Raw genomic sequence first — 9,174 nt, forward strand, 5'->3', positions numbered from 1 at the left:
TGATATTGAATGATTTGCCTTGGAAATGAACAGAGATCATTCTGTAGCTTTTGAGATTGCATCCAAGTACTGCATTTCTGACTCTTTTGTTGACCATGACTCCATCTCTTCTAAGGTAGTAGTAGTAGATATAATGCCCACAGTAGTAGATATCATGGTCATCTGAGTTAAATTCACCCATTCCAGTCCATCTTAGTTCGCTGATTCCTAGAATGTCGACATTCACTCTTGCCATCTCCTGTCTGACCACTTCCAATTTGCCTTGATTCATGGACCTAACATTCCTGGTTCCTACGCAATATTGCTCTTTACAGCATCGGACCTTGCTTCTATCACCAGTCACATCCACAACTGGGTGTTGTTTTTGCTTTGGCTCCATCCCTTCATTCTTTCTGGAGTTATTTCTCCACTGATCTCCAGTAGCACATTGGGCACCTACCGACCTGGGGAGTTCCTCTTTCAGTATCCTATCATTTTGCCTTTTCATACTGTTCATGGGGTTCTCAAGGCAAGAATACTGAAGTGGTTTGCCATTCCCTTCTCCAGTGGACCACATTCTGTCAGACCTCTCCACCATGACCCGTCTGTCTTGGGTGGCCCCACACGGCAGGGCTTAGTTTCACTGAGTTAGACAAGACTGTGCTCCTGTGATCAGATTGGCTGGTTTTCTGTGATTATGGTTTTAGTGTGTCTGCCCTCTGATGCCCTCTCACAACACCTACTGTCTCACCTGGGTTTCTCTTATCTTGGATGAGGGGTATCTCCTCACGGCCGCCCCTCCTGACCTTGAATGTGGAGTAGCTCCTCTTGGCCCTCCTGCGAGCACAGCCGCTGCTCCTTGGAGGTGGGGTTGCTCCTTTCGGCGCTGTTCCTGACCATGGCCGTGGGGTAGCTCCTCTTGGCCACTTCTGCATTGTTACGGCTCTATACAGTCAGCAAAAACAAGACCGGGAGCTGACTGTGGCTCAGATCATGAGCTCCTTGTTATAAGCCAAATTCAGACTTAAATTGAAGAAAGTAGGGAAAACCACTAGACCATTCAGGTATGACCTAAATCAAATCCCTTATGACTATACAGTGGAAGTTAGAAATAGATTTAAGGGACTAGATCTGATAGACAGAGTGCCTGATGAACTATGGAGGGAGGTTCGTGACATTGTATAGGAAACAGGGATCAAGACCATCCCCACGGAAAAGAAGTGCAAAAAGGCAAAATGGTTGTCTGAGGAGGGCTTACAAATAGCTGTGAAAAGAAGAGGAGCAAAAAGCAAAGGAGAAAAGGAAAGATAGTCCCATTTGAATGCAGAGTTCCAAAGAATAGTCAGGAGAGATAAGAAAGCCTTTCTCAGTGATTAGTGCAAAGAAATAGAGGAAAACAGTAGAATGGGAAAGACTAGAGATCTCTTCAAGAAAATTAGAGATACCAAGGGAACATTTCATGCAAAGATGGGTTCGATAAAGGATAGAGATGGTATGAACCTAACAGAAGCAGAAGATATTAAGAAGAGGTGGCAAAAATACACAGAAGAACTGTACAAAAAAGATCTTCATGACCCAGATAATCAAGATGGTGTGATCAATCACCCAGAGCCAGACATCCTGGAACATGAAGTCAAGTGGGCCTTAGAAAGCATCACTATGAACAAAGCTAGTGGAGGTGATGGGATTCCAGTTGAGCTATTTCAAATCCTGAAAGATGATGCTGTGAAAGTGCTGTACTCAATATGCCAGCAAATCTGGAAAACTCAGCAGTGGCCACAGGACTGGAAAAGGTCAGTTTTCATTCCAATCCCAAAGAAAGGCAATGCCAAAGAATGTTCAAACTACTGCACAATTGCACTCATCTCACACACTAGTAAAGTAATGCTTAAAATTCTCCAAGCCAGGCTTCAGCAATACGTGAACCGTGAACTTCCAGATGTTCAAGCTGGTTTTAGAAAAGGCAGAGGAACCAGAAACCAAATTGCCAACATCTGCTGGATCATCGAAAAAGCAAGAGAGTTCCAGAAAAATATCTATTTCTGCTTTATTGACTATGCCAAAGCCTTTGACTGTGTGGATCACATTAAACTGTGGAAAATTCTGAAAAGAGATGGGAATACCAGACCATCTGACCTGCCTCTTGAGAAACCTGTATGCAAGTCAGGAAGCAACAGTTAGAACTAGACATGGAATAACAGACTGGTTCCAAATAGGAAAAGGAGTATGTCAAGGCTGTATATTGTCACCCTGCTTATTTAACTTTAATGCAGAGTACATCATGAGAAATGCTGGGCTGGAAGAAGCACAAGCTAGAATCAAGATTCCTGGGAGAAATATCAATAACCTCAGATACGCAAATGACACCACCCTTATGGCAGAAAGTGAAGAGGAACTAAAAAGCTTCTTGATGAAAGTGAAAGAGGAGAGTAAAAAAGTTGGCTTAAAGCTCAACATTCAGAAAACTAAGATCATGGCATCTGGTCCCATCACTTCATGGGAAATATGGGGAAACGGTGGAAACAGTGTCAGACTTTATTTTTCTGGGCTCCAAAATCACTGCAGATGGTGATTGCAGCCATGAAATTAAAAGACGCTTACTCCTTGGAAGGAAAGTTATGACCAACCTAGACAGCATATTAAAAAGCAGAGACATTGCCAACTAAAGTTCATCTAGTCAAGGCTGTGGTTTTCCAGTGGTCATGTATGGATGTGAAAGTTGGACTATAAAGAAAACTGAGTGCCGAAGAAATGATGCTTTTGAACTGTGGTGTTGAGAAGACTCTTGAGAGTCCCTTGGACTGCAAGGAGATCCAGCCAGTCCATCCTAAAGGAAATCAGTCCTGGGTGTTCATTGGAAGGACTGATGCTGAAGCTGAAACTCCAATACTTTGGCCACCTCATGCGAAGAGTTGACTCATTGGAGAAGGCCCTGATGCTGGGAGGGATTGAGGGCAGGAGGAGAAGGGGACAACAGAGGATGAGATGGCTGGATGGCATCACCAACTCGATGGACATGAGTTTGAGCAAACTCTGGGAGTTGGTGATGTTCAGTGAGGCCTGGCGTGCTGTGGTTCATGGGGTCCCAAAGAGTCGGACACGACTGAGTGACTGAACTGAACTGAACTGAAATAGAACAAGACAAAAGTGATGGGTTGCCACTACTATGATTAGGTTACAAAAGTTGGATGCATCTGTCTTACCACCTTGTCTTACACACTTGGATGGAGCAAGCTGTCATGTTGGAGAAGCACACATGGCAAGGATCTGAAAATTGTCTCAAAAGTTGTCCTGAGTCCATGAGCCAAGAATGCAGCCAACAACCATGTCAGTGAGCTTTATAAAAGTGGAATGGTGGTTGCCCGGGACTGGGAGGAGGAGAAAACAGGGGAATGTTGGTCAAAAGATGCAGAGTTTATGCAAAGATAAATAAATCCTAGAGATCTACTGGACAGTATAATACCTACAATTAACAATATTGCATTGCATACTTAAAAACTTTCTAAGAAGGCAGACCTTATGTTAAGTGACCTATCACAAAACAGATGATAGATTGATGGATAGTAGATAGATAGAGCAGGAGGAAATTTTTGAAGGTGATGGATATATATTTATTTGCATTGATTTTAGTGGTGGTTTCGTGGGTGTATATTTATCTCTAAACTTAGATTGTGTACATTAAATACGTTCAGCTTTTTTCTATGTCAATCATGCCTCAGTATGATTATAAAGTAATTTTTTTAAAGTAGTTTTAAAAAAAAGCTTCTAGAAAAAATAAGTTTTCAAAATAGAAATCATTATAAATTCTTTAAGGAATCATGGGCTTTGCAGCTACTCCAAAGACACCTGTTCTCATCATTTATGAAAATAATATTCCTTGGAAACATTTTGGTCACATAACATCTCATAAATCTTGGTCCTAAGTGTCTCAGAAACTTTAATGTTCTGTGAATCACTTGGGGATTTTGTAGAAATGGTAGGTCTAAAGTAGCAATAGAGATTCTGTGTTTGTAAGCAGTTCCTGGGCTTCCCTGTTGGTTCAGACAGTGAAGAATCTGCCTGCAATGTGGGAGACCTGGGTTTGACCCCTGGGTTGGGAAGATGTCCTGGAGAAGGGCATGGCAACCCACTCTAGTATTCTTGCCTGGAGAATCACCATTGACAAAAGAACTTCGTGGGCTACCATTCATGGAGTTGGGAAGAGTCGGACATGACTGAATGACTAAGCACACACACTCACAACCAGCTCCTGGTGAAAACACTGCAGTTCATACACTGGTTTTTGGTGAGCAGGATGCTAGTGAGTACACGTTGGGAAATGCTAATATTACTTGGTGCATGTCATGAATTAATTTTAAAGTACTATAAGCAATAAATAAACACACATGTGTGCTTGCTTAACTCCTTCAAGTACTCATGATTTCCCTTCCTACCTAAGCCTCACCCGCCTCTGGATTTCTGTGTCTCATTGAATGGCATCACCTTCCATTCAATTGCTCAGGTCAGGAGACGAGGAGCAGTCAACAGTATTCCCTCTGTAGCCCTTGAATGAGACTCTCTCCATCTCCACTGTCAGTTCTGGAGCTCCAGAGGCCACCTTCTCTCGTCTGGACTTCAGTACCAACTTTCTGTCACCTGCCTCTTCCGAATACATCCCCCAAATCTGGGTTCCCAACCTTTGGGATGTAATGCCTGATGATCTGAGGCTGGAGCTGATGTAATAATAATAGAAATGAAGTACACAATAAATGTAATGTGCTTGAATCATCTGGAAAACATGCCCCACCCCACCCTTATATGTGGAAAAACTTTATTCCACGAAACCAGTCCCTGGTGCCAAAAAGGTTGGGGACTGCTGCTCTAAGCCACAGCCAGAGTGATCTCTGTAATGTAAATATCTGATGACGCTGTTCCTCTGATTAAATACTTCAGTGACTTGTCATTGTTCCTCTCTCAGATGGAGTTCAAAGTTCCTTCCGGTATCTACAAGGTCCTGGGAGGTCCAGTACTGCCTATTTTCCAGCCTCTCTTTCCCTCGCCACACCCAATGTTTCTAGAATTCAATCATGGTGGCTTTTTTTTTTTCAGGTTCTCCAGCTTAGTCCCACCTCAAACTCTTTGAACACGCTATTTCCCTTGCCCCTGGCCATCTCCTTCACCAGCCACTGTCTCTCCTACTCATCTTTTAGATGCAAATAGTTCTTTCTCAGAGCAGAGTTATAGCTTTCCAGGTGGCACAGTGGTAAAGAATCCACCTACCAATGCAGGAGACACAAGAGAAGCCAGTTTGATCCATGGGTTGGGAAGATTCCCTGGTGTAGGAAATGACAACCCACTCCAGTACTCTTGCCTGGAGAATCCCATGTTCAGAAGAGCATGGTGGGTTATAGTCCATGGGGTCTCAAAGAGTTGGACACAACGGAGTGACTGAGCATACATAGTAAAAGTCAAAGCCGAAATCTTAGTGGCTTGTAGCAATTATCACGTATTGTCCCACATAGTGGCTTTATGTGTCAATATGGTTAAACTGACCATATGTCTCAGAATTCTTTCGCTGTATGTCCCTAGCTAGGATGGGCCAGAATTGCCATTAGCACGAGTTGGAAGGTGGGGATTCAGCAGGAGCCATGGTATTTCTTGGAAGGTCCATGTGGCTCAGGCCTCATTGTTGCTTATGCAAAATTTCACAGACCTACCTGCTGGCCGACTGCATGGGCTGGACCCAGAGCTCCGATCCCTGAGGGATGGCTTCCTTCAGCTTCCCAAATCCTGGTCCAGGAGTGAGAATGGCTCTGTAGCAGGGCAATCATGGCAATGAAGTTGGAGGCTTAGAGATGGGAAGAGGCCAAAGTGGGTTTCAGTGATAGATGGAGTCATGTTCCAGCTGGTTCTCCAGGGATTCCAGTGGTCCCCACTCACCCTACTCCCTGGCAACCTTTTGATTCTGACCAATCCCCTTATAACTTCCTGTTTGGCATCCCTGCAACAAAAAAATAAATGGAAACTTTCTTACCAGTGTCTAAAATTATTCCCTTCTTCCTCAAAAACGGAACGCAAAGAAACTGTAAAAACAGAACATGTATACCTAACATAATCTCAGATTGTCTGGACCACACTCTTGGTTCACAACCTGGCCCCCGTACACGGAAAGCAAGGACACGCCAAAGAAAGAGGCAGAGAACTCCAGACTGGTAGTTGGCAGCTTGAATAAACAATGGAACTTACCTCCAAGATTTGTCTTGAGCACCACAAGATGAGCAGATCTCTGTACCCACCCAACTGAATCTCCAAAGGTTATATAGAGGTTTTAACCGGATTTAGTTATATATTCAGTCCAGGTTGTCCCAATAACAATAACAACTTACTCTCTCAAAGCTGCATCACTAAAAGTGACTCGCTTGGCAGGAACAGTGGGCAGAACCAATATTCCAAAGACAGGAGGTGGGGGTTTGGGGGTAGGAAGGGTGAGTAACCTTCCTCTGGCTGGATCCAGCCCACAGGTCACCCTCTGGTCACATTCTGTCCACGACCTCCTCCAATAATCACACTTTCCTTGTAGCATCTTTATAAGCAAACGGTAAGGAGCCCAATTTTTTTTCCTATTGTGTGGATGATCGATCACACATGTTTACACTGTTCATTTCAGTAACTCACATCTTTCTACCAGCCAACTGTGTGATTAGTGGTAAACAAGGGCAACGGATTTTTTTTTCAATATAATTACCTTGCATTTTCACAGACTTTGTATTGTCACCAAAAGAAAATTCTCTTCTAAAAGCAAGTCTCTTAAATAGTAATAATAATCATATCTGCAAAAATAAAATAAAGTTGTCTTACGATTCAATGCTTAAAAAAAAAAATGCATACTTTCCATCATTCCTGATGATTCTGCTTCTTAGCTTGAATCTGACCAACACATCTTGCCCTATGTCGGCTGCAAGTTGGCTGTAGCTCTGCCCCTCAGGCCTTTATTCCAGGAACCAGGCTGAAGGATCAGCTTTGAAATTTCCACTTGTTTTTTATTGGTCAAAGTAGATCACGCAGTCAGCCTCAGTGTCAATGGGGCAAGTCCACGTCTCCATGAGAAGTGTTGCAAGTCACAGGGCAATGAATGGGGACTGGAGTAGATAAATGTAGGGAAGAAAGGGGATAGCTTGAAATGATCATGTAATTTATAGCCCTCCATCTCAGTCACAAAAATTTACCTCCTCTCTAACTTTCAAAAATGCTGAGAGGATGTATCTCCACAGAGAATACCCACAAATTCCATTCAATCATGGCCACAAATTTCAAGTCTAGAATCTTCTAATATTTCTATATTGGTTCCCTTTTATATGGAGATTTCTGAACCATCTTGCCCCCTACACCCAACATTCAATACTGGAAGAAGGACAGGATATTTCCCCCCTAAACTTTCCCCTTTAGTAAGGGGATTAGTGGAAGACACACAGCAATGGCTGTTCCATAGAAATTCTATAACTGAGTGGTCAGACACTGCAAAAGCCCTATACCCAGACGATGGAAGAGGCTTCTGATAAGACCCTAATTCTACTCCCGAGGTGTGGCAACTCAGGCAATTATTTGTGGCTCTTGGTTTTAGCCTCTGGAAAGTAAGTCACTCCTTTTCCTTACTCTCCTTGACCACTTCTGAAGATTAGGTAATATGCCTTCTTTGGGAACAGAGCAAATTTCTCAGCCCACTTTCTGTTCCTAGGAGTAGGGAAGTGGGAGAAGTCCTCTGAAATTTTGAATTGTTATAATGTTTTTGATACCAAGCCAGTACCTCTTTGGCTGTACATTCTGTCAAAAACATAGTCAACCACTTAAAAAAAATTTATTTATTTTTGGCTGTGCTGGGTCTTCATTGCAGGTTGGGTTTTTCTCTAGTTGCAACAAGGTGGGGTGGGGTTACTTTCCAGTTGCGGTGAGCGGGCTTCTCACTGGGAGCCTTCTCTTGTTGCAGAGCACAGTGCTCCAGGGCGCGCAGGCTCCAGGAGCTGTGGCTCCGGGCTCTCGAGTGCAGGCTCAATAGTTGTGGTGTATGGCTTAGTTTCTCCACAACGTGTGGAATCTTCCCGGACCAGGGATCGAATCCACCGACCCTGCATTGGCAGGCGAATTCTTAACCACTGAACCACCAGGGAAGTCCTACATTCAGGTCAGTTCAGTTCAGTCGCTCAGTTGTGTCCGACTCTGCGACCCCATAAATCGCAGCAGGCCAGGCGTCCCTGTCCATCACCAACTCCCGGGGTTTACTCAAACTCATGCCCATTGAGTCAGTGATGCCATCCAACCATCTCATCCTCTGTCGTCACCTTCTCTTTCTGCCCCCAATCCCTCCCAGCATCAGGGTCCTAAATTAGATCTTCTTAAAACTGATGTTCTCAAACTGCCTTTGTTACTAATGTGTCTTTTTAGAATTTACATAATATTTCTTGCAGTTTCTAATTGTCATGGGAGTAATTTTTAAAGGGAGAGCTGGAGAGAGACAAGAAACAGACTGAGGAATTGGGGGTGGGGAGTTTGTAGAGGAGGAAGATAGAGAGAGACTGATTAGTTAGTGAAAGGCCTGTAATAAAGTCTTAATAAAAGCTTGCATTCTTGGCAGCAAGAACAGTGCCTTACTCATCTCCATGATCTCCAGCAGCAAATAGAGGACGTGAAGCAAAATGAGTCTTCAGAAAATGTGTGTTTTCATAGAATCTCAGAGAGGGAACTAGAGAACCCCCAGAGATGACAGTGATTAGATATAAGGGTCCCCACGAAAGGTGAGAAAGGAACATTTGGAAACACCTGGCATTTGTGTGTCAGTTATCATTTGGAAAACATATAAGGCTGGCTCCTTCTAATTTAATTCTCATTACAACTCCATGAAGTAGACTTAAGATTCTCACGTACGTGTGAGGCAAGGAAAATCACAAAAGTGTCTAGACCCCAACCACTCTGGTAATAGTGTCAGATCTAACATACAATTTCTGGTATTCTTAATCTCTGATTTTCATATGCTTTCTTATTTTAAGTTGCTATTAAAAAACAACAGCAAGAAATACTTTAATGGATTGATTTCCTTCAAATATATAGTCTCCTATGATCTTCATGGTACTTGTAATTCTCAAAAATAAATAAATAAATAAAAAGGAAAGAAAATAAATGAAATCAAAGGCTGTTTACCTTTTTCTTAGGGATACTGGCTCT

This window comes from Muntiacus reevesi, chromosome 12 (assembly GCF_963930625.1).
Source record: "Muntiacus reevesi chromosome 12, mMunRee1.1, whole genome shotgun sequence".
NCBI classification, from domain to species: domain Eukaryota; kingdom Metazoa; phylum Chordata; class Mammalia; order Artiodactyla; family Cervidae; genus Muntiacus; species Muntiacus reevesi.